The following is a 27811-nucleotide window of genomic DNA, read 5'->3' as shown; positions in this document are numbered from 1 at the left end:
GAAGTAGACATATAATGTAATCACATCGTATTGTACAGAATTTGCTCCAGGTTTGTATGATATGATAATTTAACATTATTCCATGGAGTTCCTTAAGAATACAGTCACCTATAGCCAGGCATGGTGGCGCATGCCTGTAGTCCCAGCTACTCGGGAGGCTGAGGCAGTAGGATCGCTGAGCCCCGGAGATTGAGGTTGCTGTGAGCCAGGCTGACGCCACGGCACTCACTCTAGCCTGGACAACAAAGTGAGACTCTGTCTCAAAAAAAAAAAAAAAAAAAAAGAATACAGTCACCTAAACAAGCTTGAGAATGTGTGGTTTAAGCAGAATAAGAATTAGTTGACTGCTCCTACATTCTAATGCTTTATGTGTTCTAGAAGTCAAACCATTAATGATGCTCTACATATTTTACTGCTGACTACAGGAAATATACGTGGATGGAAAGAGATGTCTGAAAGGAGTGACACAGTGCCTAGAAAAGACTGCTACTCTAGAGTATTATTTAACCCCTTCCATGCTCACCTCGGCAGCACATATACTAAAATTAACCACTTCCATTATTCTTTCAAACTTTTAAAACAACATTTCATTTTAACAGTTTTACTTGATTATTTCAAAACAAATTAGAGTTCACCAGAACAAATGGTACTGGTATCTAGTAATATTATCACCATCATCATACCTGTAAAAGATGCCTTGCTTATTGACCCTACAAACCAGGATGCTATTCAGAAAAAAAAAAATACCATTATAGAAATGACTTCATTAAAGAGTTAATATACCATGAGAGTACCACACAGTACTTACAACCTTGCTATTATAGTGAGAATTACCTGTTTTAATGTTGAAATAAAGCAAGTTATATTAAAAGCGAGACATCATGGAAGTCATTAAAAAAGAAAATTGTAGCCTACTAAGTATTTACCATCTTCTGAGATAAAAAAAAAAAAAAAAAGAAAAACCAGGTTGTAGGTGCCAAAATATCCTGCCCTATTTTTTTTTTTGAAGCAGAAGCAATCCTTCTGCCTCAGCCTCCCAAGTGGCTGGGACTACAGGCATGCACCACCACGCCCGGCTAATTTTTTCTATATATATTATTTGGCCAATTAATTTCTTTCTATTTATAGTAGAGACGGGGTCTCGCTCTTGCTCAGGCTGGTTTCGAACTCCTGACCTCGAGCAATCCGCCCACCTCGGCCTCCCAGAGAGCTAGGATTACAGGCGTGAGCCACCGCGCCCGGCCCTGCCCTATTTATTGAAATTCTCCATAAAGTATCACCAATATGTTTCAAATATGCTAAAAGAATAGGTGGATCCTGGCAGGTAATTCCTATAGATCAATGTATGAATGGTGGAGAGGGGAAGAAAAACATAAAATACTTTGGATAGTGCTAACAAGTTAAAGGATAGCACCATTCAAAAATATTTTCTGATGTCCAGGAATACTGTTTGAGAAAGGACTGCTTTAGCCTTTAGTCTTTGGTGCAATAACTTAAACTTAGAATAAAGTTAGTCATGTCAAAATGTCCCTTACTTTATCCGTTTATATATCTATCCATCACTTCACTTTCGTCAGTACTTTCATCAGTACTCATTTAGTATTAAAGCTTATTTTTTGTTTTTGTGCAAATATTACAACACTGAGTAAGTGCTATAATGGATGCTTATAATCAAAATGAAATTAACATCACATTTACTATTCAACATATTTTTGGAGGGCCAATTATATGCCAGGCATTGAGTGAGATGCTAAGAATACAACTGTGAACAAGGTAGATAAGAAACTTACACTCAGTGAATTGACAGTCCAGCTAGAGAAAAGAAAAATAAACAGGGAAGAGTGATGCCCGACCCAGACTTGGTAAAACAAGAAAGGGTCTGGGTGAAAGCAAGGAAGGATACAAACTGAAGGATAGCAGAAGCTGGCCAGATGAAAATAGAGGATTGAGTGATTCAGACAGAAGAAAAAGCCCAGATCAAGAGAGAATGTGGATTCTTAAAGGGACCTGAAAAAGGTCCAGTGTTATTAGCAATTTCACTGGTGTTTGTTTAAAATTTTCAATTCTATGAAATAAAAGATTAAAATATAAGTTCGGTAAAAAGTTTCTATTTTCTTAAAAATATTAGATAATCATTTCTGATATATATTCATGAAACTTTAGATGAAGTTTTCATACAAAGTGTTTACTACTGGATTATGAATAGAATTTCTACATAATTATGTCAAGTCAAAAGCATTACATAAATAATTTAAAATATTGTCTCTGATTTTGATGTAATATTTTTTACTATCTAAAAAGACAGTGCCAATAGTCCTACAGTTTTTATCATAAGGGATTAAATATAACAATGCAAATATAATTATATTTTATATATTAATATATCTGTGCATATACATGTTATTTTAAGTTGATCTCTTCCTAAAAGCTTAATATTCTGACTATGGAGCACAAGATGACACAATTAATTCCCAATAAAGTTCCTGTTTACTATGCCATGGATGCAGAGGTATTAATTGTTTAAAAAACTACTCTTGCCCATCAGGTTGGAAAATAAAGTACCAAAGCAATATCAAATGTCATGTACACATTCTACTTGTGGGCAAGGCCATTTCACACTTCTAAAATTTCCAATCAATTAATTCATTCATACACTATTTATTGGGCCTACAAGTATGTTAAAATTCTAAGAGAACAGTATTCCTTTCTCAGGAGCTAGCTACCTTTGTCAAAGAAACAAGGCTCAGAGTAAACATCTCAGTCGCTATAATACAGGATGAGATTGATTTAGCACCAAAATGAGCAGTATAAACAATAAGCTCCTGGCCGGGCGCGGTGGCTCACGCCTGTAATCCTAGCACTCTGGGAGGCCGAGGCGGGCGGATTGCTCAAGGTCAGGAGTTCAAAACCAGCCTGAGCGAGACCCCGTCTCTACCATAAAAATAGAAAGAAATTAATTGGCCAACTAATATATATAATATAAAAATCAGCCGGGCATGGTGGCTCGTGCCTGTAGTCCCAGCTACTCGGGAGGCTGAGGCAGGAGGATTGCTTGAGCCCAGGAGTTTGAGGTTGCTGTGAGCTAGGCTGACGCCATGGCACTCACTCTAGCCTAGGCAAGAAAGCGAGACTCTGTCTCAAAAAAAAAAAAAAAAACAATAAGCTCCTTTGAAAGCAAACAGTAAGTACTAAATGTTTGCTACTCTTTTTATGAGAATTATTATTCCTATTCTTTGTTTCATTCATAATAAAATAACCAATGTGGTCCATAGCAGTAAAAACACTTAAGAGACGAGGGCAAAGATGATCGTGAGGAAGAAATAAGAACTCCACAGCTATAGAGGAGAAAAGGGGGCATTTCAGTAAACAAGAGTAAGAAAAGCCAAAGATTCTAACAATATGACCACATGCCAAGAAACAGGGAAGAATTTGGGTTTAAAACAAATGGATCACGTGGAAGATGTGATTGCAAAGGTTAATAAGACAGAATCTTGAATTCTAGTTGATGAGGCTACTTATAGAAAACAGAAACCCATTTGAAGTTTCTGCAGGAAAACTAAACTAGATGTGGTATGACAGGTAGACTGAAGAAGGGAAAGGTGAAAAAATGAAGAAATGTTATGCATTTCATAAAAAGTTTCAACTCTGATCATAGAAGAAAATAGAATTAAAAATCTCAGAGGTATCTTACAGTTTCAGATGAAAAGATGGAGTAACTGGTGAATATTTGTGAAACATTAATGACATTGGATTGTGTGGTCATTTATGTGCTAAGATAATCTTGATACAGTCAATTTGGAGTTATGCTATCAATATTTCATTTATCTGTTTTATTATTTGTATTCCTGCCTGGATAGTGTCCTCTCATTGTCATTCACATTGATATTTGCATGATATTCGCCTCAGTACAATACATGTACTGCTTAATTAATATTTGTTAAATGAACTTATCAAAGTTATTGAAGTTTAGTGAATAAACTTAGAACAACTTATTGAAAAAACAAAAATAGAGTTAATCAATTGACTACCTTAGCTACTTGATACCCATCTGCTTGTTTCTGTTGCCTGCCTGACTTTACTTACTGTTTTGTTCTAGCCTTGTCTATCCTGAATCCATTCTAAATCTTAAATTCTTACACATGTAGCATTTTATAAAGTTTTCAAAAATAATTTTAAAAGCACAAAAGTAGACCTTCCAAAATGAACCCAGATCTTCCTAGTCCCACTGGGAGCTAACTAAGAACTTGGTCAAAAAGTCAATGATAATCCCTACTAATACATTCCACGTAAATCAATGTTAAAATAATGGCAAGAAGGCATCAACACAGCACACCTCTTTATTTCAAGTAAAATCTGTACAGACAGAGACTTGGAAGACATCAGCTTAGGTGCTAAAAGGCTCATCTAAAATTCCATTTTAGACCAATATTCCCTGGTAACTACTTAAATCTCCCAGTGGCTCTCCATCCAGATAGCATTTGTTCTTGAAGAAGCAGCATTGTAAAGCCAGGGCACTTTTAGACTGCAGTTAGTCCTCTTTGTGTCCATTCCAAAACAATCACTCTAAGACTCTGTAGTGGACAGCCTGAAGACCGGAGCACAATGAGTAAAACATGTTGACTTGTGAATTGGGGTTGAAGTTAATGAAGGTACCTTTGGGCACAAGCCAACACTGCTTTTTAGGCCAAAAAATTTGACATTGTTCTCAAGTTTGAGGTAATAATAGACCTTGTAAAAAAAAAAAAAAAAAGGTGTGGGCAGAGATCTCCTTGTACTTCCAAAAGCAAATCCTGGCAAAACTGCCTCTTTTCCAAGGTTGGAAAGGATAGAGAAATGCACACAGTTACACGCACACCCGGGAAGCATACAGATTCAAAGAAAGATGTAAACATTATTAACCAGAATCAATAGTGGTTTGGGCCAGGTTTTCATCCTCTTCTTTGAGTTTATCTGTATTGTCTTAATTCCTACAATAATATATATAACTTGTCTATTTTACAAAATTATTTTTAAAAAGCATAAAACGAGAAGAGATTACAAATTAAATGAATAAGACAATATGTCCTGGAACAGACTGTAAAGGCAACGTGCTACAATTTTTGGAATACGTCCCACTTTTCCCCCACTAGACTATAAGCTCCTGATAGCACACAAAGTGGCCACTTTCTATATACTATATACACCAGTAGAGGAGGTGGGAAGAAGAGGTGCTTCTTACTCAGGTAAATTCAATCATTATATGATCTTAAAAAGCAGGTGGCCATACATTTTTGGGTAGAAGGAAAAAAAGAAAATTTGACTATATTTCTCTTGTTTTCAATTTCTTTAAAAATTCACTGATTTTTATGTTTTAAATCAATGTTTACACGAAAAATACAATATAAATCAAATAGTGGCAGTGAAACATCTGTTGCCCGTGCCGCTTCATGAGGTAAGCATCATGAGGTAAGTACTCGATACAAGAGCAATGTCTCTTCTGACAAACTGAGACCTTAACTTCTTAAAGCAGCCAATACCAAGCAGTAGTATATTGACAGTACAGTGTATGTCCAGTCTGTTACAGTGGTAAGTAGCAACACATATTTTTACAGTACCAAAACTCCTTAATTCTATAGTCTGTTTCCACGAAATGTCTTAAGCAATGGAAAGACTGGAAAATAATGTAATTATCAACTTTATGATTGTTTTCAAAGAAAAAATATTCTTTATAAAAGGTATTGTGTAGAAATTACTCATGATGGATTATTAATTTTATTTACCTCTCTCTACCTGAATTAGGTCTCTGCTAATATCAAACTATGTATGTTAATTGGAAAAAGAGAGACAGGCTTATTACTGGAATGATAAAACAGTGCTCCCTAAATTTGACAAAGGTTATCTTTTCTTTAGGATGGAAAATATTCATTTTTTGCTACATCACTGAAGGAAATAATATCCTCTACTTACTCCACAATTCCTCCTCACGCCTGCTTTTAAGAACCTTTGCAACAGCAAAATAATAAGCATGGAGTTCTAGGAGTTCTAAGCTTTCAAAGAGACATAATCAGGTCTACTATTCAAAATTATATCTGTCAGTTCGTTAGAGTTCAGAGAAGCAAGAAAATCACAGTGCTAATATGAACACGCATAAGAGATCAAGTCTCTGGGAAAGGCCTCGGAAATGAATTGTTGATAACAAACAAATCTACAGTACCAATGTCTGTCTCCAATATGTGTTTGAAAGGATTGAAAGCAACACATTATTCCATTTTCTTGACTCCTAAGGTGCCAATGAATGTTGGAGAATGTAGTTTATATTAAAATTATAGTGGCTCTTAGTGAACAGCAAAGTCCCTGAAAAATAAGTTTTGGATATTTAAGATCAGAGAGATAATACTCTAGTTCATGCCCTCTGTCCTGGGAGGCAAGGTTCTGAGGTTCAGAGTCTAACAATGAGATTTACTTATTTATCCAGGTATTCAGGAGCAGGCATTCTGGAGCAATTCAATTGTTTAACTGAATTTAATCTTACTGCCTAACTCGGGGGTGGGGCGGTGCAGTGGGGAACAGTCTGGATTCATCTGTGGTGAGTTTTCTGTTTTGTAATATAACTTAAAATATTTTTGAAGAAATATGGTAAAGTGATTATCCTTCTGGAACTAGATACACCGACACTGTCACATTAACTCACAGCTTGTTAAATACTGTGCAATCTTTCTATAACATTCTTTGTTATGAGACTAGAATCAGCATATGGGAATTGCTCTTTTCCTGCTAAACTGAAGTCATTACTAACTACTCATCTGTGACATGTACTCCTTCTTGTAACCAGGGATTTTAGCTTCACAAAATTTAGAAACTGCCACATTGTTTCTTGGCATCGCTTTCAAATATGACATCATTTAAATTTTGGAAAACTCCGTTTTAGCTTAAATATACTAGTGGGTGCTGGGTTAAAGATTGTCCAAAACGGGCAGCAGGGTCTCTGTAGGGACCAACCACAGATCATTCTTTCAATCTATACCATCACATGCCTTTCATTAGAGGCACATGGAATTACAATGAGCTCAACAAATGCATTTCAAAATGGGTTATCAAATTACCAGCATATAGAAATGGCTTCCAGTTACTGAAAATCTGAATTGAAAAACAACTGTGATATGAAAAGGAAAAGCTCCATTTTCAGTTGCCCTAACTTCCAAAGTCTAAGGAATATGTTTTCTTTTTTAAAAAATACATATTAACAAATGTTATATACATACATAATAATCATAAATATAATATAAAAATAAATACAAACACATACATATGAACCTGCTGACTAATTTACTGCTGAGCAAAAAATAGGGAACTGTGTCTAAACGACAAAGAAGTTTTCAGACAATTGGTATCATTCAGAAACTTTGAGAGTCTTAATTTGGAAATTCTTGAATGATTTCTAAAATTTCCTCTATTATTGAAAACTTGATTAATAAAAAGAATTTCTAGTCATCTCAGCAATATACTTTGCAAGCCCGTAGTAATGAAACTTGTGAATTTTATAATCCAATATGCAATCTGATAACAGCATGTGACAACAAAATTTTAGAATTAGTGTTCTTGGTTAGGGACATCTTTTCTATTAAATAAAACATAATTCCAGAAGTTTTCTCTTAGAAAATATAAATGACAACTCTGTGTCACTTTTAAGAAAATGCTTTGAGCTCCAAAACATAAAAAAATATTAATTTTAATCACTCTGCTATGGCTTAAATAGGCATATTTTGTTAATGTTTTTATCTCTGATGTTTAAAGCATGCTTATTCTTGATAAGAAAAAGTACACACGAGTACCTCAGAGACATGGCGAGTTCAGTTCGAGGCCACCACAATATAGCAAGAATCGCAATGAAGTGAGTAACACAAATTTTTTGGTTTCCTGGTGAATATAAAAGTTATATCTACACTGTACTGTAGCTTATTAAGTGTGCAATAGCATTATCTCTAAGAAATGCACATACCTTAATTTAAAAAAAATACTTTATTGCTAAAAAATGTTAACACACACATTAGCCTTCAGTGTGTCATAATTTTTTTGCTTCAGTGTTGATGTCTACTGACTGAGCAAAGTGGTGGTTGCTGAAGGCTGGGGTGGCCGTGGCAATTTCTTAAAATAAGACAACAGTGAAGTTTACCACATAGATTGATTCTTCCTTTGAGGAAAGATTTTTCTGTTACATGCAATGCGTTTGATAGCGTTTTACCCACAAAATCAAAATACACTTACACCCTGCCACTGCTTTATCAACTAAGCAAGCTGATAAATCCCTTGTTGCATTCCAACAGTGTTCACAGAATCTTCACCAGGGGATTCCATCTTAAGAAACCATTTTTTTTTTGTTCACCTATAAGAAGCAACTCCTCATCTGTTCAAGTTTCCTCTCTTTTATCTCACGTTTGCAGCAATTCAGTCACATCTTGGACTCCACTTCTAGTTCTCTTGCTCTTTCCACCACATCTGAAGTTACTTCCTCCACTGAAGTCTTGGAACCCTCATTCATGAGGGTTGGAATCAACTTTTTCCAAACTCCTGTTAATGCTGATATTTTGACGTCCTTCCACGAATACTGAATGTTCATAATGGCATCTAGAATGAATTTTTTCCAGAAGATAATCAATTCGTTTTGCCTAAATCCATCAGAGGAATCACCATCTATGGCAGCTGTAGCTTTACAAAATGTATTTCTTAATTATATGAATTAAAAGTCAAAATAATTCCTTGATTCATAGGCTGCAGAATGAATGCTGTGTTAACAAGCATAAAAACAACATTCAATTCCATCGGAGCTCTTGGATGACCAGGGGCATTGTCAATGATCAGTAATAGTTTGAAAGGAATCTTTTTTTTTTCTGAGCAGTAGGTCTCAAAAGTAGGCTTCAAATATTGAGTAAACTATACTATAAACAGATGTTCAGTCATCCAGGCTTTGTAGAACACTTATAGAACACATGCAGAGTAGATTTCACATAATTCTTAAGGGTCCTAGGATTTTTGGAATAGTAAATGAGCATTGGCTTCAACTTAAAGTCACCAACTGCGTTAGGCCCTAAGAAGAGAGTCAGCCTGTCCTTTGAAGCTTTGAAATGAAGCATTGACTTCTCCTCTCCACTTATGAAAGTCCTCCTAGATGGCATCTTCTTTCAGTAGAAGGCTGTTTTGTCTACATTGGAAATCTGTTGTTTAGTGTAGCCACCTTCATCAGTAATCTTAGATTTCTCACCTAATAACATGCTGCAGCTTCTCCATCAGCACTTGCTGCTTCCCCTTGTACTTTTGTTATGGAGATGGCTTCTTTCCTTAAGCTTCATGAACCAACCTCTGCTAGTTTCAAACTTTTCTTCTGTAGCTTCCTCACCTCTCTCAGACTTCACAGAATTAAAGTGAGTTAGGACTTTGCTGCAAGAGACCCAGCTTTCAGCCTGTCTCAGCTTTCAACATGCCTTCTTCGCTAAGTTTAATTATTCCTAGTTTTTGATTTCAAGTGAAAGAGGTGTGAATCTCCTTTCACTTGAACACTTACAGGACACTGTAGGTTTATTAATTGGCCTACTTTCAATATTATTGTGTCTGAGGAACTAGGAAGGCCTGAGAAGAGCGAGAGAGACAGAATGGTTGATCAGTGGAGCAGTCAGACCACACACATTTATCAGTTAAGTTCACTGTCTTATATGGGCACATTTGTGGAACCCCCAGGATAATTACAATAGTAACATCAAATATTACTGATCACAAATCACCACAACAGATAGAATAACAATGAAAAAGTTTAAAATATTGTGAGAATTACCAAAATGTGACACAGAGAAACATAGTAAACACAAGCTGTTGGAAAAATGGTGATAACAGACTTGGTAGATGCAGGGTTGCCACAAATTTTCAGTATACACACACATATGTATAAAGTAATATTTGTGAAGCTCAATAAAATGAGGTATGCCTTTATGTGTCTATATGTATATACACACACATACATACACACTTAGCTTGAAAATTTAGAATATGTGGCTGTAAATGATAACTCAGAATCACTATGTCACAGAGTAGACCCTATAGTGGCTATGGAATCACATAATTTCTATTTATTATTCTCCTGCAGAAAAACTGGGTGACCTCAGTAATTTAAAAAAAATCAATTTTATTAACAAATTGCTTATGATCATATGGCATATACCCCACATATGAAAAAACAAGATAAGTTTTAAAATATTCAGAGAGAACCACAAAACATCATCTCTTAGATACTACCCCTCAGGAAAGGGTCTGATGTATTCAGACAAAGTTACCACAACCTCTTGACAACTAAGACAGTGATTAATTTTGAAGGGAAATTTTGTAAGACTCATTTAGGAGAAGAGGAAGAAATTTCATGAGACTAATGCAGCAAAAAAGCTTACTATTAAAAGTCATGTTTTTTTAAGTCATGTGTTAAGTACTAATACTAATACCAAAAAAATTAAAATGATGTCATAGGTCATTAGTGACCCAAAGAATAAACAAAGATGAACAATGTAAAAAAAAACCCAAGAATCGTTCAAGAATTTTTACAATTCAGAGTGAGTTTGAACTCAGCACTCTAGAAAACTCAAGCTTCTAGAACAAAAATTCATACATAAGAAAACTAATGAAATAAGACATGTATATTCTATCAAGGGAACGACACCAAGCTAGTCTTTTGGAATAATGTGATGCCACTCTTTCCTACAATAACTGACATCTAGAAATCTCACTTTGTCTCACTATGTATATCTCCTAAATATAATTTTTAAAAGTAAAAGATAAAATAAGGCCTTAGAAATACCATTTTGAAAAGTCTAATGAGCACTCTCATAGTTAATGATATACAGAAATTATAATAATTAGAAATGGAACAATTATTATTATTATAAATATTCACGCAGCCCTTTGGCACTCACCAAACCTGTTTTACAAATCTTACCTAAATTGATTCTTCCCCCAAAACCAGTACCTGCCCAGGTATTATTATTCACAGCCTCTAGGTTGGGGGACTATAAACCAGAGAACAGACTTATTTTAAAGTTGATTTTATTCCTTCAGCACCACAGTACAGAAAGGAAAACATAGCTACAACCTATCAGACTTCTAAACATGGCTGGACATAAGCCTATTTCAGACAATCACACATCCCAAACAGGACTGGGATAGCTGAGTCTTCTTTATTTTAATTTGTACCGTGTATACCTGCAGAACAAATAAGCTTGTAAAGATACCAAAGTGTAGAAAAATGTAGAAACTGTAGAAATTGTAGAAAAATGCAAAATAAAACAAAAAGATTAAAAAATATTGTGATACACATTTATGACCATTGAAGTACTAAGTACATCCCATTACTCTAGGAATGGCTCTTCCAACAATGAGAAAAATATATGGTAGACTCAAGTCTTTATTATTTGTATACTAGAGCCAGTGTTTCTTGTACTATGCTTTTAGTATTCATTTTAATAGGGTAATTATTTAGTTAAAGGGTTTGAGGACAGAATAGTACTCATTAATAATTGGTTTAGCATTGTTAACATTTTTATCATAAGGTTATGATTTCCTTTAAAGCATATTATTTTAAAAAGACTTGCTATACTTTAAAAAGACTTTCATATATTCAAAGGACAACTGCTTTTTTTAATAAAACATCTCTAGTTTTATATTATATCTTAGGAAATCAACTCACGATATCAATTTAAAAACTCTCCCTATGGAAAGCAATACTGGAAGTTAAACTATTACAAGTTAAAAAGGACCTACAGTTCTTATTTTGTTTTCTTTTTGAATTTTAAAATTAAAGTATCAATACATAAACCCAGTCATCTACAAGTTAAAATGATCACCCCACATCCAGTTATATTATCAACTATTTTCCTTACCTACTGTTAGGCACACTGGAATCTTCAAGGCAAAAATGAAGCAGTTGGATATTAATTATATAAATCAATATATTTCAATCATTGCTAAATAAGTCTTGCGTTTAATAGTAAGAATCTCAGAGTAGCTCTGAGAAAAAATACGAATGTTCATGACACAGACTTACTAATACGAACTTTGAAAGGACATTAATACAGAGGGTGTAAAAAGCATGCTTTTAAGAAGAATTAATTTTAAAATAAGCTTAATAATGTAGAGAAGGAGAAAATTTTGATAGGGATCCACAGATAGCAACTGTCTTAAAATCTGTAATTGAAGAAAAATATAAAGACTTCAATTCCCAGAACACTGAAAATATAGAAGCATCAACCACTCCAAAAAAGGTTTCATATGCTTCTAAAAACTATTAAATTATAAAATAAATTTGATTTACAGCACGACTTTCTTGTTTATTTTCTTCATCGATTTGATTGAGAATGCATGAAACAACGCCTCCATCTACTCAAGAATGTTTGTGTAATATACTTCAAAATATCAGACACACTTTCAACAGCCCCTTGAAAACTCTATATGAGAAAGTATGTTACCGATTTAAAGACTAATAATACTATTTTAATTAATTAAAAAAAAAAACACACCTAGAACGTTAGTTATCCCAACTGGCAACTGTCTCTACAGTTTGCACAGTGATCACAGGTGAGTAATGAGACTTGAAGATGAGTAACCACTGCTAAACCCATCCTGGGATCTGGCAAGAGGAAATCAGAGCGTCAAAGCAAGCAAGGACAGCAGCCAAAGAGGAAGCCAGGGGGAAGACAAGAGGAAAGAGAGGTTGCGAGGAGAGGAGACCACGTTGGGAAGCGGGGAGAAGGGCAAGGTGGCCAGGGGGCGCAGGCAGGGCAGAGGGAGCGGGAGAGGCCGTCGCCGGGCGGGCCTCTCGCAGCTGACCCCGGCGGGGCGGGCAGCGCGCAGGGAGCGCGGGAGGAGGAGGGAGGCGGCGAGCGCGGCGCGGCGCGCACCAGCCAGGGGACGCGCGAGGCGACGGGGGAGCGAGCGCACACAACTGCTTCCGCAGGACTTCCTGCGATAACACGCCCACAGCCAGCGCGCTGAGCACGCGTGGTGGCTGCAGCAGGCCCGGGGGTCCTGTGAAAGCCAACACCACCGACACACACACACACACACACACACACACACACACTGCTCCTGTCGTGTCGCCGGAGCCGCTGAGGCGCGGCCACAGAGACACGGCTGCCTTCTTCCAAGACACAACCAGCTCACTCTCACGGTAGTAGCTTCTCCAGGATCAGGGAAACGAAAATGGAATCCTATTTCTGTGACTGATCTGCAGTTCTGATTTTTTTAAATTTCTCCTTAAAGATAAAAGGAAAAAAAAATTAAAGAAATTTGACGCTTGGGTTTTAGTTCTCTGACTATAATACGATCCACTAAAGCACACTGGGTCTTTAACGCTCTTTCATAAAATATAAATTACTTAAAAAAAAAAAATCCAACTGAGACAAGCCAGCTAATAACTGATAAAAGTTTTGATTTTTTTTTAAGGCAAACCCAAACCAACTGTCTACACATACGCCGCGTCAGAATTCGAGGCTGTCAAGACCCCATTTGAGGCAGGGGTAGCTACCCAGGAGCGCAAATACATTAAGAAACACAAAGCCATAAGGATTAACAGGACAGTACCACATCCCATGTCATTCAACAACTTCCCCTTACAAGAGTGTGCTGATCACAGCCTTTTTACTGTAATGGAGCCAAGAAGAGGCAGTTACTTAGACTGATTCATTTGTTTTTTACAAGAGATAGCAGCTATCTCCACAGAAAGAGCATAAGTTGGATGTTTCCAGAATTATTACTAAAAACATTTTTTTAAATGTCTTATATATGAAGATGTTGGTTTTTATCTCCCTGACAATGAATTAGGGCCTAAGAAGAAAGCAGATTGGAACAGTGTTAATATGAAAAAGTCTTTGAAACCCTATTACTACCCTGGAAGATACACAAACTCAAAGAATCTTGCTCACCCTCCAGATGAGAAACAACGTAGAACCACTTAGGAAGCTTCAGGGTTCAGGCCAGACTGCCTGGGTTCAAATCTTAACTTTGCTACTCCCAACCTGTTGTACCCTAAGTAATTTATTAAACTTCCCTCGGAACAAGTTCTCTCCTTTCTGTTAAATGAAGATGACAGCAGTTTCTTTCTCAGGTGAAGCCAATATACTTTAGCAAGCGTGTTCAAAAGATGTAAACCATGATCAGCAGTTTAAGGTGGCCCCTCATAGAAGACCAACCTCTTGGTAAAGAAGCCTTTCCCCTGTAAACCTGTCTCACCTACGGTCTGTCGTTGCTCTCACTTTTATTTTGTGATCAGTGTTAGCTGAGCATCTACCAAATCAGTTGTTACTACACGTAGCTCATTGCTATGCAAATTGTGTCCAGCCTTTGGGCAAAGTTTGCATGCCCTCTGCTCCCTGATTTTCACAAGTGAAAACACTAAGCCTGACACATTTAATAATGTCCTCCTCCCCATCGTTAAAGGGCACCACACAGCTTTAGCAGACAGGAAACCAGCCCAGCACACATGCTGTGCAGCTGGCAAATAGAAGCATCTTCAACAGCATCCCCTCCTACATACAGTCTGATAAGGAACATTTGAATGGAGCCAAAACATACATTTTCTTCCTCTATTTCTGCATTTAGCAGACAGGAGAACTGGACAGTCATGTCAGGGATTATGAAACGGCAATAGAGAGATTTTTAAAGCCATCGAGGCAACCAGAACAGCAGGACTAAATTTCGCCTACTCGCTTTCAACCAAAAGTATGCATCCCTCCGGTTGTGGAAAAGTACAGAGAACTTAAAAAATCCCTACTTATTAACTAGAATGTATTCTTCAGTGAAACCCTTTCTACCATCACTTAAATAGTTTGCAAAAATCAAGCAGACAATACTTTTAAATACCCAACTATCTCCTTCAAAGGGTTTGTAAAGTTGCTGATAGACATAAGGTGACATCAGAAAAGCATGTTTGAAAAATGCAATTAGCTAAGGTTTCTGGGAAGCTTTGGAATGCTTTGTTTTAACGGGAGAAATAGATAATAAATGCAAGTTCTACAAGTAATGAACTGTCCTAGAAGCAAAGACGTTCGTTAAAGAGATATTCTCCCTGATTTCTTCTTCATGGTTCCATATCTATACAGATTTGGGAATTCACAAAAATAGCAAGTCTTAATAATTTTCCAGAGCTGTTTAAAATAATATTTAGGTGCTTAACAGAATCACATGGTAAATCAAAGAGACGTCCCAATTCTCAGATAAAAGAAATTTTTTTTTGGTTTAAAAAAAAAAACACTATACAAGGCCAAGGATATGGTCTTAAAAACAAAAAAAAACAAAAACTGAAACAAACAAACAACAAACTTCAAAATAGTTCCCAGGCTTTTAAGATGCAATTAAAAGCGATTAGTAAAAATCAAACATTCAAAGAAATTTCAGGCATTCTTGTCCCAACATGAAAAATGTCTCAGCAGCCATTATTCAGTTATCACTTTATTGCCCATCTCTCAGGGAGACATGGATATTAAAAAGAGCAAAGGGAAGTCCAATATCCTTTCACACTGCCATGAACCTGGGCATCACAAAGCAACATCATCTATGGTTCTGCTCAACTCCTAACAAACCCTATTCATCAATATTCTTGTTAGATCTTCTACCTCTTTAGCACTGAAGCGACGGACCTGCTCACGAGTAACTTTCATCATGAAACTAATACACAAGCCATTGTCCTCAACCATCAGAACACAACCTTTGGGCTGAAGTACACTCAACACATGTAAGTTAAAAGCGCACATTTCTGAGTCATGATCTTAGAGCCTAAGATCATTATCCTTAATGTTTATAATGTTGCATCTTTGATTACTTCACAGTACCTCAGACATAATATTAGCAAAGCACGACAAGGCAGTCTGTTTTCATTTTTCTATAGCTTTCAAATTTATTCAGGCCTCCCTCTGCCTCAGTTTCACCAACACTATCCCACTTGGTTAGATGGCATTAATCAATAAATGGCAGGATTTGAAAGTACACTGCAAACTACAACATAGTAAATTGTAACCAGCAATATTATACTTTAGGAACAATACATTAGGGCAAACTTAAAGGAGCATCCATTACATATACAACACCAGATAATCCTTTTCCTCTCTGAAAACTGACAACCCAATTTCACAATTTTTTCAATACCTAAAACTCATGTTTTGCCAGCCAAAGCCTTCTTCCCCATGTGCCAATTTAATGCAGCATTTTTTAGAACAACTACATCCAAGGCATTTGTAAAGAGACCAGAAATGAATGGGGTGTGCTCCCACTCTTCTCAGGCTTGCAATATCAAGTAGATTTGGACAGGGGCTATATTGAAGCCACAGACAAATGGGAGCAAAAGGCAGGGATGTTTAAACCTAATTGAGTGAAAGTAGAAGGCTTCAGGAAGAAGTACAGAAGTTAATATTCTCAGGAATAGGAATTATATAGACTCCCTATGGTTAAGGCTATATGTAAGGCATTTCATAAAGAGGGAAGAATATGAACGAAGGTCGGTTTGGGAATGTTCTGGGACTAGTAAACACTATATTAAGAACAGACGACACGGTGTCGTATAAAAGGAATATAAACTGGGGGCAGATTGAAGGGTCCAGAATGCCAAGCAAGTTTATAAGCAAGTACTTGTGGAGGTTGAAAGCCACTGATACTGGAATTCAGAGCCAGCTTAGGTCTAGAGGTAAAGGCTCTGGAGTTATTTCATTTGAATTAAAAGCTGAAAGCATAAAATCCTCAAAGAAAATGCAGAGATTAAGAGGAAATTCAAGGACATACTAGAAAAAGTGTGGCAGAGATGCAGTGCCCAGAAGCCAAGCCAGGAGAGATACTCAAGAGAATGGTTGGCAGCATCCAATTCATCTGAGAGATGCAGTCAGATGGAAAGACCACTGGGGCTTGGCTTCCATGAGGCCACTGGTGACTTCCATACAGCAGTGTCAACAAACAGAGGAGCCCTGGCAGATTTCATGCAGTTGAGAAATAGAGATTTACATGAAACGAAACACAGATTCAGGCATGCAATATCTTCTCCACTCTGAGGTTATTTTTGTATCAGAATAGGTTTATCTTTTATCTGAAAAAGAATGGACTCCATATCCGGCTTAAAAACATTCTAATTAATAAATCTCAAAGAGCAACATTTTGACTTTGTGCCATGCCACATACAAGATGAACTCCATCTGGAAATAAACAAAAAGTAATCTTTGGTTTTGTTTTACCTTGTATTTTTCTAAACTTTCAAAGGAGCTATAATTCACTATTTCTTGATTATTACCTCAAATCGATCCAGCACTTAAATCCTAACTCTCAGCCTTATTAGCCATATATTAGCTATAGAATTGCATTCAGACATTTCCTAGATTCCAAGAATGGTTTATGAACGATTGGATTATAATCCAAATGGGCAAACAATAATGCCATTTAACTACCTTCTATAAAACATCCAGGATAGTCTTTGTTCACAAATAGGTGCCATGAGAACATAGTTTAAAAAATGTCTAAAAAGGGTTTACCAAAAGTAAGTAAATACATAAATTAGTGTAGCTGTCATTCACAGCAAGTAAAAATAAAGTGTATACTGACCTAACAGGAAAGCAAATTCCCTAACAAGTGGAAATAAAAATAAAATACAGCAACTCATCTGATTTAAACCTTATCTGGGTATGACCTGTTTTAAAAACCTATAAAAAAGTACTCTCTGATAAACAAAGCTCACAGTAAAAGCCATTTTGCCTTATTCTGATCTGTAACGCCAAGAATAGATGGTAAGGTTCCAATCTCTTAGAGTCAAAAAAGAAAAAGAGGTAGTTGGTATACAAGAGGAGAATCAAGTAAAAGAATAACATCAACAAAATCGTGGGAAAAAAACTAGGGCTAGGAAAGCATGAATAGGGTTTCCTCCGGTTCTATCAGGTATACATTGGATAATAAATTATAATTCACACTCGGGGTGAAAAATAAATTCAGCTATTTAGAAATAATAGCCATAGAAAAAGGAAGGAAAAATTAGATAATATGTATTAATAATGGAAGTTTTCAGCTTTTCTTCACCACACCAAGAAAGAGATTTTACATGGGATGATCAGCATGATAGTCAAAATGGTTCCTTCACCCATTTTAGAAGAACTGCTTTTTAATGTTAAAGATCACTTCATAACTTTCTGATTTAATTGATTTTATCAAACTGATCATTATTTTCCACAGGCAAACTGTTTTATTTTAAAGAACTATTTATAAGCTGTTTATTATAAAGGTTTTTCACTTGAAAGAAACATTAACGAAATAAAACAACCAAACTAAAACAAACAAACAAAAGCCTGCTTTCTGGCTAAGAGACAGAGAGGATAACCAATGTAAATGAAAATACATTATCTTCTTCAACTTGCAACTCAGGATGAAGTGAACTCAAATACAGACCCTGGACAAGCCCAGCCCAGCCCTTTTTCAGAGCCTGACACACCTCCTCCTGCTTTACAAAGTCACTTGAAGAAGCTGTTCTCCGAAGTGGTTTGGGGAATGTCTTAGGTTCAACATCTTTCTGCATGATGTTCACCACAATTCTTTAAAACCCAGAAATGGAAATGACAGTAGCACTGGGGTTATAAATTGTAAATTTAACTTATGGGGGCTCGCATTTATCCTTTAGATTGTACAATATAACTATTAGGACCAAAAGATAAGAAGAAACAAGAGGTATAAGTAAAATATCTCAGAAGTCTAAAAAGGGAATTCTTCCTGTTTTGCCACTTCAACAAATGATTAAAATTAGCTTAACTATAATCATTAAAAAATAAATTGTATCCACGTTATATAGTAGAGTCATGGCTAAAAATGGAAAGTTAAAAAATTCTAAAAGAAAAATAGAGACATTAAATTTATATTTTAAGATATTCCATTTTCACTCCATTTAAGCTGAAATTTATCATTCTAAAGATAGGATTAACAAGAAAACATTTAAAATAAATGAGATTCTTTTATTTTTCTTTTGTTAATTTATTTTTATAAATGCTGAGTTTATCTAAAATGCCATGAATGGTTTCTCAACATTTTAATAACTAATTGCACATTTCAGTACTAATCTCACAGATGCCGTCTACAGTTTTTACACCTGCCAAGGGATCTATGGTTGTTATGAATAAAAAATGATACCGTTTCCTAGAAGATTAAAAAAATCCTTAATTCAAATGGTCTATTTTTTAAAATTTGGTCTCTGTATAGATAAATGTTAGAGGCATATTAAGCTAAAGGGAAAAGGGTCATACAAACTAGCTTCTTATTAATGACCATTTCATAACCAATTTTTTAGCACCAACTAGATTTTATATAAGTGAATCCAAAGAGGCTTCTCTTGCTAAAGTGTTTAAAAGAAACATTAAGCCTAGATTTTTGCAGTAAATTTTTAACCTTCTGTGATAAATTTCACTCCTATATCTTCATAAGGTATTGATAAAGAAATAATATATCAACTGATTCTTTATATAATCATCCATTTCTCACTGCATACTAATACATGATGTTTTAATTCTATTCTTGTATCCATGAGCAAAGGGAAAAATAAAGATTAATGTATTTCAAATATTAGGCAGATTTCCTTAACAAACATCAAAACCATCTAGTGTTTTACATAAAAATTAAGACGGTGACCACTCACCAGTTCCAGTTCCAAGTAAAGGGAAGTCACTAAACTTTAGTTTTCTCCTTTGTAAAATAAGACAGTTATATTAGAATGGATAGCAGCTCAACTCCTTTCTATCACTCAAAATAAAATATGATCCTATGGTCGCTCTGAATATACCCAAATTAAAGAAAAACAAAGAAATAAAACCAAATTTGAGCAGCAAATTTTAGACTAACCAGCCAAGGACAGCTCAGCCATTGAGAAAAGAAGTGCTTCACTGGCCAGGGTCTACTTCTCCGTAACAACAGAATGTTAGAAGTATCTAAATGCTAGACCCACATCCTTTTGTGGAAAGCAGAACATTATACACTTGTGCACACACAATGTGTACATCAGCAGAATAGATGGTGGCCAAATTTTATAGCAAAATTAGAGAACTAAGAGAATTATCTCAAAAGCTACACCATTTACCCTACATCAGACCTCAGAAAGGTGATTTAATTTATTCTTCTGTTTATATCTTTTTGTACATGGTTTTACTAATGTAACCGAACAAAATAAAATATACACTCTGTCGGACTCAGAAATTGAGTTAATATTTTTACATAATCATCTTTTGCCAAAATTAAGCTGAGCAATTATTTCTTCAATGGTGTTTGTGAAAATAAACTCCCATTTTCTCCTACATTAGGAAAAGATGAAAGGAGCTGTTGAATTTTTCATTCTTTATGTGTATCTAGAGGCTTTGAATTAAACCCAAAAACACTGTCCTGGCTCTTCTCTTATATTCCAAATGGGTAAATTTTTTAAATTACACTTTGGAAATAACACATTAACATGATTTGAAATCATCACATTATCCTAATTCCACAACACTCTTGTGATTACACTGGACCAAAGGTTTTGGCAATATGTTTGCCTGACATCACAGGAACCAAACAAGGAGGTGATGCGTTGCAATGCCCACATTTTTACCAGTGGAGACACCAAAATACTGATAAATACACTCAACTAGAAGAGGGAATTATGTGCTTTCTCAGAGTCAGTTCGATTTTTCAGTGGATAGTAGGGGTGATCTGTTACGGGTACTAAGTTTGCAATTTGGTATATTTCTTCAGAGCCTAATTCATTTATTACAAAGGAAACTTTTAAAAATTAATAATCTTTAAGATATTTGAGCAGAACTGGTACTTCTTTATGGTAGCAGCCTTATTTGTTTTATACATAATTATAATTTAAGAATGCCGATCATCTTAATAAGCAAAAGCAGTTGTCAGCAAAACATAAAATAATATAAAATGCAGGTGAATCAGAGAAAGTTTTCTTTATACTAAAATGTCTTTACATTAAAATGTCAGGTTAAAGTCTCCACTAAATACAGATTTAATTTTAATCCTATGCATTGACAGTATTTATATTTTCTTATTACTTTTGAAGAATCCTGCAGAACTATCTTAAACTAATTCCAAAGCTGGGTAATATTTTTTTCTTTTTCCTTCACTCTAATATTCAGGTACAAAATGCCTAATATCTAAATGAGAAACAACTAAATGTCATGTAATTTATACCATTTAGAATTTTCAATTAACTACAAAAAATAAATACTGTATGATTCTCCAATACCACTCTTTTCTGAAATAAAAATAAAAGTGTGAAAATGACATTGACTTAGAAATGACCAAAATATCTTATCACCAAAAAGTGTGTTGCACAAGAATGAAAATCACTGATATGTAAATTTCTGATGCATCAAAACAAGTTTCCGAAAAAAACACAAAAGAAACAAATTCAAAATTAATGCAAAATTAATTTGTATTGTATGTGATATAACAAGGGTTCTGTAATAAGAAAACCCTAAAAAGATGACATACTTCCTCTCTTTTCTGAAAAGCTTTAATAAAAACAAAACTAAATATTTCAAAATCAATGGACTTCAAGCAATCCAAAAGAATTTGGAAAACATTTCTCTAAAAACCAATCCAGAACACAGGATGTCAATTTGGAAATAATGGGAGCATATTTCGTTTTAAAAATCTAAACCTTTTTAAAGACAAAAATTCAAGTTAACATCCCAGTGATTAACTCTAGGACTGCTTAGCCAAGAACAACTTTCGGCACTTAAAACATAAAACTGTCAGTTTCCTCTGCTTGGAGACAAAACATACAAAAAGTAAACATGCACTGTTATATTTTCCTAGACATAAAAAATAGAAGTTAACTTTTATAAAAGGTGATCACTCTGAATATTTCTGCCTATTATGATATTTATGTCATAGCACCTAAAAATTAGTTACAACTTCCAAACCTCAGAACTATCCTTGGTAGGTGGTTACTTGTCTAGTTTATGTTACTCCCTAAACCTTGATGGAAATACATTCATTTATTGAACAACACTAGCTCAACACACAAATATGTTAAGCAGCCTGTGCTTGATGTTATTGAATATAAGCTACCATAAACAACAAGTAAGCTCTTTACTAAAGACCTCAACGGGTAGATAACATGATACTTGGCATTCTACTTCTTGGGAATCTAAAACATACTAATGGTGACAATCTTTTAAGTTCTCTTATTCCCTAAATCAAGATAACATGCATTTCTAGCATCATCCATGATTGAATGGTCAAATTCATATTTATAAACTTGGAATACCGAATTTGGTGGAAGTTCTGAGTAACTAAAATTCACTTAATTTTTTTGCCAGAAATATGTCACAGTTAGTGTTTATAATTATGTCAAGATTATACCACAACTTTATTTGCTTTCATTCAATGCATTTCCTCCATAGAGATGGAATGGTGAAGTCCTATTGAACAGCAAACAATAAAATCAAATTACTATTTTACAGTACGTAAGCTTCCTCCTCTTCTTATACTGTTGCTTCCAAAATATAAATATTAGAAGGAAATGTATAAAGAAAAATCCTACAGCTGACACATTTTTCCACTAAAAGGGTAATCCCTTACTCCTCCAAACACTGAAATAATAGATCTCAAAGCAGGGGGAGGGGAATGAAGAGAAAAGAAAAAAAGGAAAATATACTAAAAAGCATGGGAGAATAATCCAGAGGAAGCATGCCTGGTCTCAGCATAATTTTCTTTAGCATCCTAAAATTAAGGACATCATGCGGCCCATGATCTCTGCTTACTCTTTTGAAAACCATCCAGAAGATTTTCAAAAGGAAAGAATTCTAGTTTTGCTTCCAAATGCCAAATTAACTTCCAGGATCTTCTGCTACTGAAGGAAAACAGCACAGTAGCACCCCAGAAGCTAGAGAATGCTTTTTGTCACGCAAACCCAAAACTTATGAGTGTGACCCCAATGAGTTTATCTAAAATTTCCCAAGTACCACAGGCAAAGAGGTCAAAGTTTCCTATGTCAAAAACGTATAAATCAATACAGCCATATGCAGCAAGAGTTCCTTAAGTTATCATGGATTGTACAGTATCCTAGTCCCCCTTCTGTTCAAATACATATCTATATCTATATATATCTTTCTAAGAAGGAACTGAAAATAGGAAAAACAAAAAGGAGGAAAACCTGCTTACACTAAGATTCTCCAGTTCTAATTATTGGTCTCAGTTTTTAAATTCTGTTATTACCAATAATATGCTGAATAACTCAGGGAGTGGGAAGAACATGTATATACATAATTAAATGTTAATAATGATGCACTGAATTATTCTTGGAGTAAAAAGTGCACAACATATGTGTATATACATGTACACGAATATGTGTAACACTAAAGAGTTAAATGTTTGGCAAAGTGAACATGCAAGATTATGTATACATACTTACATACAAGATGTGTACATTATGATTTTTACTATTGGCCTAAAACATTCTGAGTGACAGCTCTCTTAGTTAAAGCTTATCAAAGTACAAAGGAAAAATAAAATGTGTTGTAAATCTACAATTAAGACATTCTTTCAACGGCATAAATTGTCAAATACGGGACATTTAAAAATAGAATAAACAGTGATGGGATAGAGTAGCATAAACAGTTTGCTATAATTTAGGTTTAGATCACAGTGAGAGTCTTACAGAAGTTTACCACATCTTATAGGCAAAGAATGTAATGCAAATTCATTCTAAATACAAAGAAGAAGCCTCTCTTACTGTTTGCTTATAAATTACAGAAAATAAAATTTTATACCACTCATTACTTTTATGTTTAACTGCTTACACTAGCCACTTATACTTAGATTATTTTCTAAAACTTTCCTAAGTTTTCAAAACCGAGGAACAAATATTGCAATAATCTTTAAAAAGGATATGTTTCCAATGGTTCCAAGTTAAAGACGTTCAAACATCATCATTATTATTTTTATTTATAATTTAAATTCACTCATTAACATAAAAATTTAGCAGTCAAATATAGAAGAGACACATGATTTTAAAAGATCTCAAAAGTATATCAAGAAATAATTGATAAAGAAGTATTACACATTCAACAATCAGACTAATATATATTGAGAAAATTTAGTAATATGGGCCTTGATCAAAATTAAAATATATATAACCAAAATTAATTTGTATCAGTTAAATAATATCTTTTAAAAGTAAAGTGAGCTAGATTCTTTTTAAAAAATATTTAATGGCATCAAAAAGTAAAGCAAAAACAAATGACAAACTCTCTTTTAGGAACTTTTTATACGGTCAGATCTTCTTAATAGTATTGAAAGGAAAATGGGTTGATTTATTTATTTCTACATCTTACAAAGCCAAAAATGATGTGCAGATAGTGACATCACAGACTAGGGACAAGTAGAATTTAATTTTCAATTTGTTTTGTAATTCATGCTCTAGTTTCAGAACCAAAATTATAATTAAATTAATCCTAAATAGGTGTGGGCATGCATTAAGCAATTAAAATGGACATTGCAAAGACTAAAGTCATTTCAAAAAATACATAATATGTTAAAATTCCATGTAGTGCCTGTAATGCAAAAACATTTTATAGAAGTAAGAATATAATGTGCATGTACATGTGCGCATTTAGTTAATGTGAAGTCACAAACTCATATGCTGCACTTGTGCATAGCTTAGAGAGGAAAAAAAAGCTAAAACCAGATTAGTAATGCTTGATCCTTCTACACATGAAGTGTATCATGTAATAGAAAAATTAGATTCCACAAACTAACTTCTGTCGTATATTTTTACACTATTTATAAATGTCTCTGATCTGCTGCATAATATATGGAGAAATTAAAATCGCGATTCCACAAGAATTCCCAGAAAGCCATATTGTAGCATCTAATCAAGAAGCACGTGTTATATTATGAGTGTTTATTGATTTGTAAGCTTTATACATTCTGTCCAAATTCTACAAGTAAAAACAGTTCTGAGGCAAAATCCTTTTGATCTCTCTTTTTCTACAGCTAAGATAATTTTAGTGTTTAAATAGCAGTTGTGGTATTATCTGTCATCATATACAGTATTAGGTTTGTTCCTCATTATTTTAATACTCAATTTAATATGATAATAATATTAATGTTTTTTTAAACTTGGGACATATACATTAGATAATATAAATGTTTTTTATTCTTTATAATACTATACTACTCACTATAATAAATACAAAGTAATTAACAGATAATCCTGTTATTAATGCAAATAAGAAAACCATGCTCTCTTTAAAAAGAAAAATGGGGCAAAAAATAAGCTGGACACTTGGACACTTGTATACTTCCTTTTAACACTATCTAGTATAGAAGGCTTAAATAGCTGGCAGTAAGTCGCTTGTTTATTCAAGTATTAAATAAATTAAATATATAAATTAACTTCTGCCTTACTTAAAAGTATTTGGAATATTTTCCGGAGCTATTTTGACTGTGTCAATTACCTAGATACCAAAGTTGTTCTATTGTGTTGCTTGATGAAATAGGACATACAGCAACCTTCAAAACCAGTATTACAAGCCTGGCAAATAGCATCACATTTGGGTGACGCACAGAATCCATCACCCTAGGGAAAAAACGCATTGGGTCATAGTACAGAGTCTTTACATGTTCCATATTATTTCCACATAACGTTTTAGATGATAAAATTGTAAACTATAAAGTGCTAGCCCATAAAATGATATATTCAGAAACAGGACTGTCACTTAACTACTCCTCTCAACAGAAATGGGACTTTTAAAAATGACCTCCAAAACACTTATTAAAATAAGTGAAAGGTGTCATTTTCATATACAGGTTTTTTTTAATTCTTAAAAATTCCTTAGTAAATTCAGAGCAGTATAAGTATTATAATAATGATTGATTCACTATGTTTAAACTCCATACTCATTTCAAACTTCTAGACTTCATAAAGCAGATCATGTAGCTCCTTAAAAGATTCACGTTTAATGTGCAGAGTTAATAGTTTAGAATATTAAATTCCATCATCAAGGCATATCTAAGTATTATCTGTCCACATACATTACATACATAAAACACACCTAAAACAGCATGCATATATATCAGTAATAATTTAAACTTAATATAGCTATCATGGATACAGCAAGCATTTGCAGCCATTTCCACTGCTAGGATTCCTCTCTTAAGTATCCTATTACTAACTGCTAAAAAATTACAGAAATCAAAATGTGTTACCTTTATTCAAACAATACTTCTGTTCATTATATAACAGAAAGTGTCATCCTTAATCTCTCAGGAACCATGATAGTAGTGGATTCTTGGAGCAGAGGTGGTGCAGAATGGTTTGAGGCAAAACTGAAACGTATTGTTTAAGTAAACCTTAAGGGGAGGGTATCATATGCGCAACTGATGGATTTTTTTTTTTTTTGTATCATCTTCCACAAAGTCTCCCCCAACCCCTCCTTACCACTTCACAGCAAACAAACTGCTTGATATTAAAGAATTGCAGCTCTAAACACCTCCCTCTGCCCTTTTTCCTTCTTGCTAAACGTTATTACTTTTCCCTCAGTTTTGAAGTAACAAACCAACATTTATTAAATAAAAATTTAATGACAGACATACCCATAACTTGAAGTATATGTTTGAAAACTTTGTAACAAATAAAATAAATCCAGACTTACTCCAAGAAACTTCTACTCTGCTGATGTGAACAACGTATAGCTTATGTTCCTAGTTTTTCCAGACAAATCTTAAAGAAGCAGTGAGCAAAGAAGGAATGCCTCTGATTTGAACTAAATTCCGTAGCTCTCACAAGAAAAACTGAGAAACACATGAAGTAAATCAAAACTGTCAAATTTCTAAGCAGAGAATACTTCAACTCAACGGCACGGAATATGCAGAATGCTTTTTATGATAATTATAAATGCCTTAAACACTATACCCCTCCTATGCGTAACACTTCATTTTCGATATGTACTATTACTTAAATGCATCCTAAGTAAAGAAGGGAAAAAAGCTCTCAGGAACAAATTTGGGGTTAAAAGCAAAGTCCAGGACAAGGAATCATAAGATTTAAACCTCAGGAACAATTCCCAACAGAAATGTCGATACGGTACTCAGTTCTGACCCACCAAATGGGGTGGAGGGCCCCATTTCAAGGTGGAGTATCTTTCCCCCAAGAAGGAAATATTGGCACAAATCTTTTTGCCCCCTAAAAAGATTTTCCTACTTGCCAGCTTCTGAAGTTGCCCTGATGTCAATCAACAACACCAAGATGTCTCTTTATTGGGGAAAGTTCTGTTTGCCTGTGCAAGGTCAGAAAGAGAGAAAATGACTTTTTTTGTTTAAAGGAAACTAAAAAATACTGTGTGATAAATAAGGTTAAAAATTATCATCTAAAATTGTAGGGAAAAAAAGGAGCCGCTGGTAGAAAGACACTGACCCTTAAAATTAATGCTTTCAATCTAAAAATGCATTTTTGTAAAATTTCATCTATTTTCCTTCCTCTGCACATAAAAATGATTAATGTCACAATTAAACTTCCACATTTTAGGCTCCTGCTAACAGGTGTAGCATTCTTTATATAAACATATTCATCGACCTGTAGCTATTGATAACCTTAATTAATTAATCTCAATTGAAACAAAAACAAATGGATTTTTTTCCAAATAAAAAAGAAATAATGCAACGTAAATACCCACTCTCCTCCAAACCCCAAAACTGTTTAAGTTACGGTAACCTGAAATGCACCAGCCATCACAAAGAGCAATTGGAGAAATCCAGCAGTGCTCAGCAGGAAAGATTTTTTAATAACAGATTGAAAAAC

General features: G+C 34.5%; 1 protein-coding gene across 7 annotated transcripts in view; it reads right to left on the bottom strand.

Annotated features, from left to right (window-relative positions):
• TRPS1 (transcriptional repressor GATA binding 1) overlaps positions 1-27811 on the bottom strand; it is a 239671-nt gene that overhangs the window by 205931 nt on the left and 5929 nt on the right. Inside the window, exon 1 of one of the 7 annotated variants that reach the window (XM_076005063.1) lies at positions 109-936. The exons of the other annotated variants lie outside the window; for them this stretch is intronic. The gene's annotated coding sequence lies outside the window, so the exon portion shown is untranslated. Of the gene's footprint in view, positions 1-108; positions 937-27811 lie in introns of those variants that run through there. 7 annotated transcript variants of the gene reach the window in all.

Source organism: Microcebus murinus, chromosome 7 (genome assembly GCF_040939455.1).
Source record: "Microcebus murinus isolate Inina chromosome 7, M.murinus_Inina_mat1.0, whole genome shotgun sequence".
Taxonomy (NCBI): Eukaryota; Metazoa; Chordata; class Mammalia; order Primates; family Cheirogaleidae; genus Microcebus; species Microcebus murinus.
Note: the sequence above shows the minus strand (reverse complement) of the source record. Positions and strands in the feature narration are given on the sequence as shown.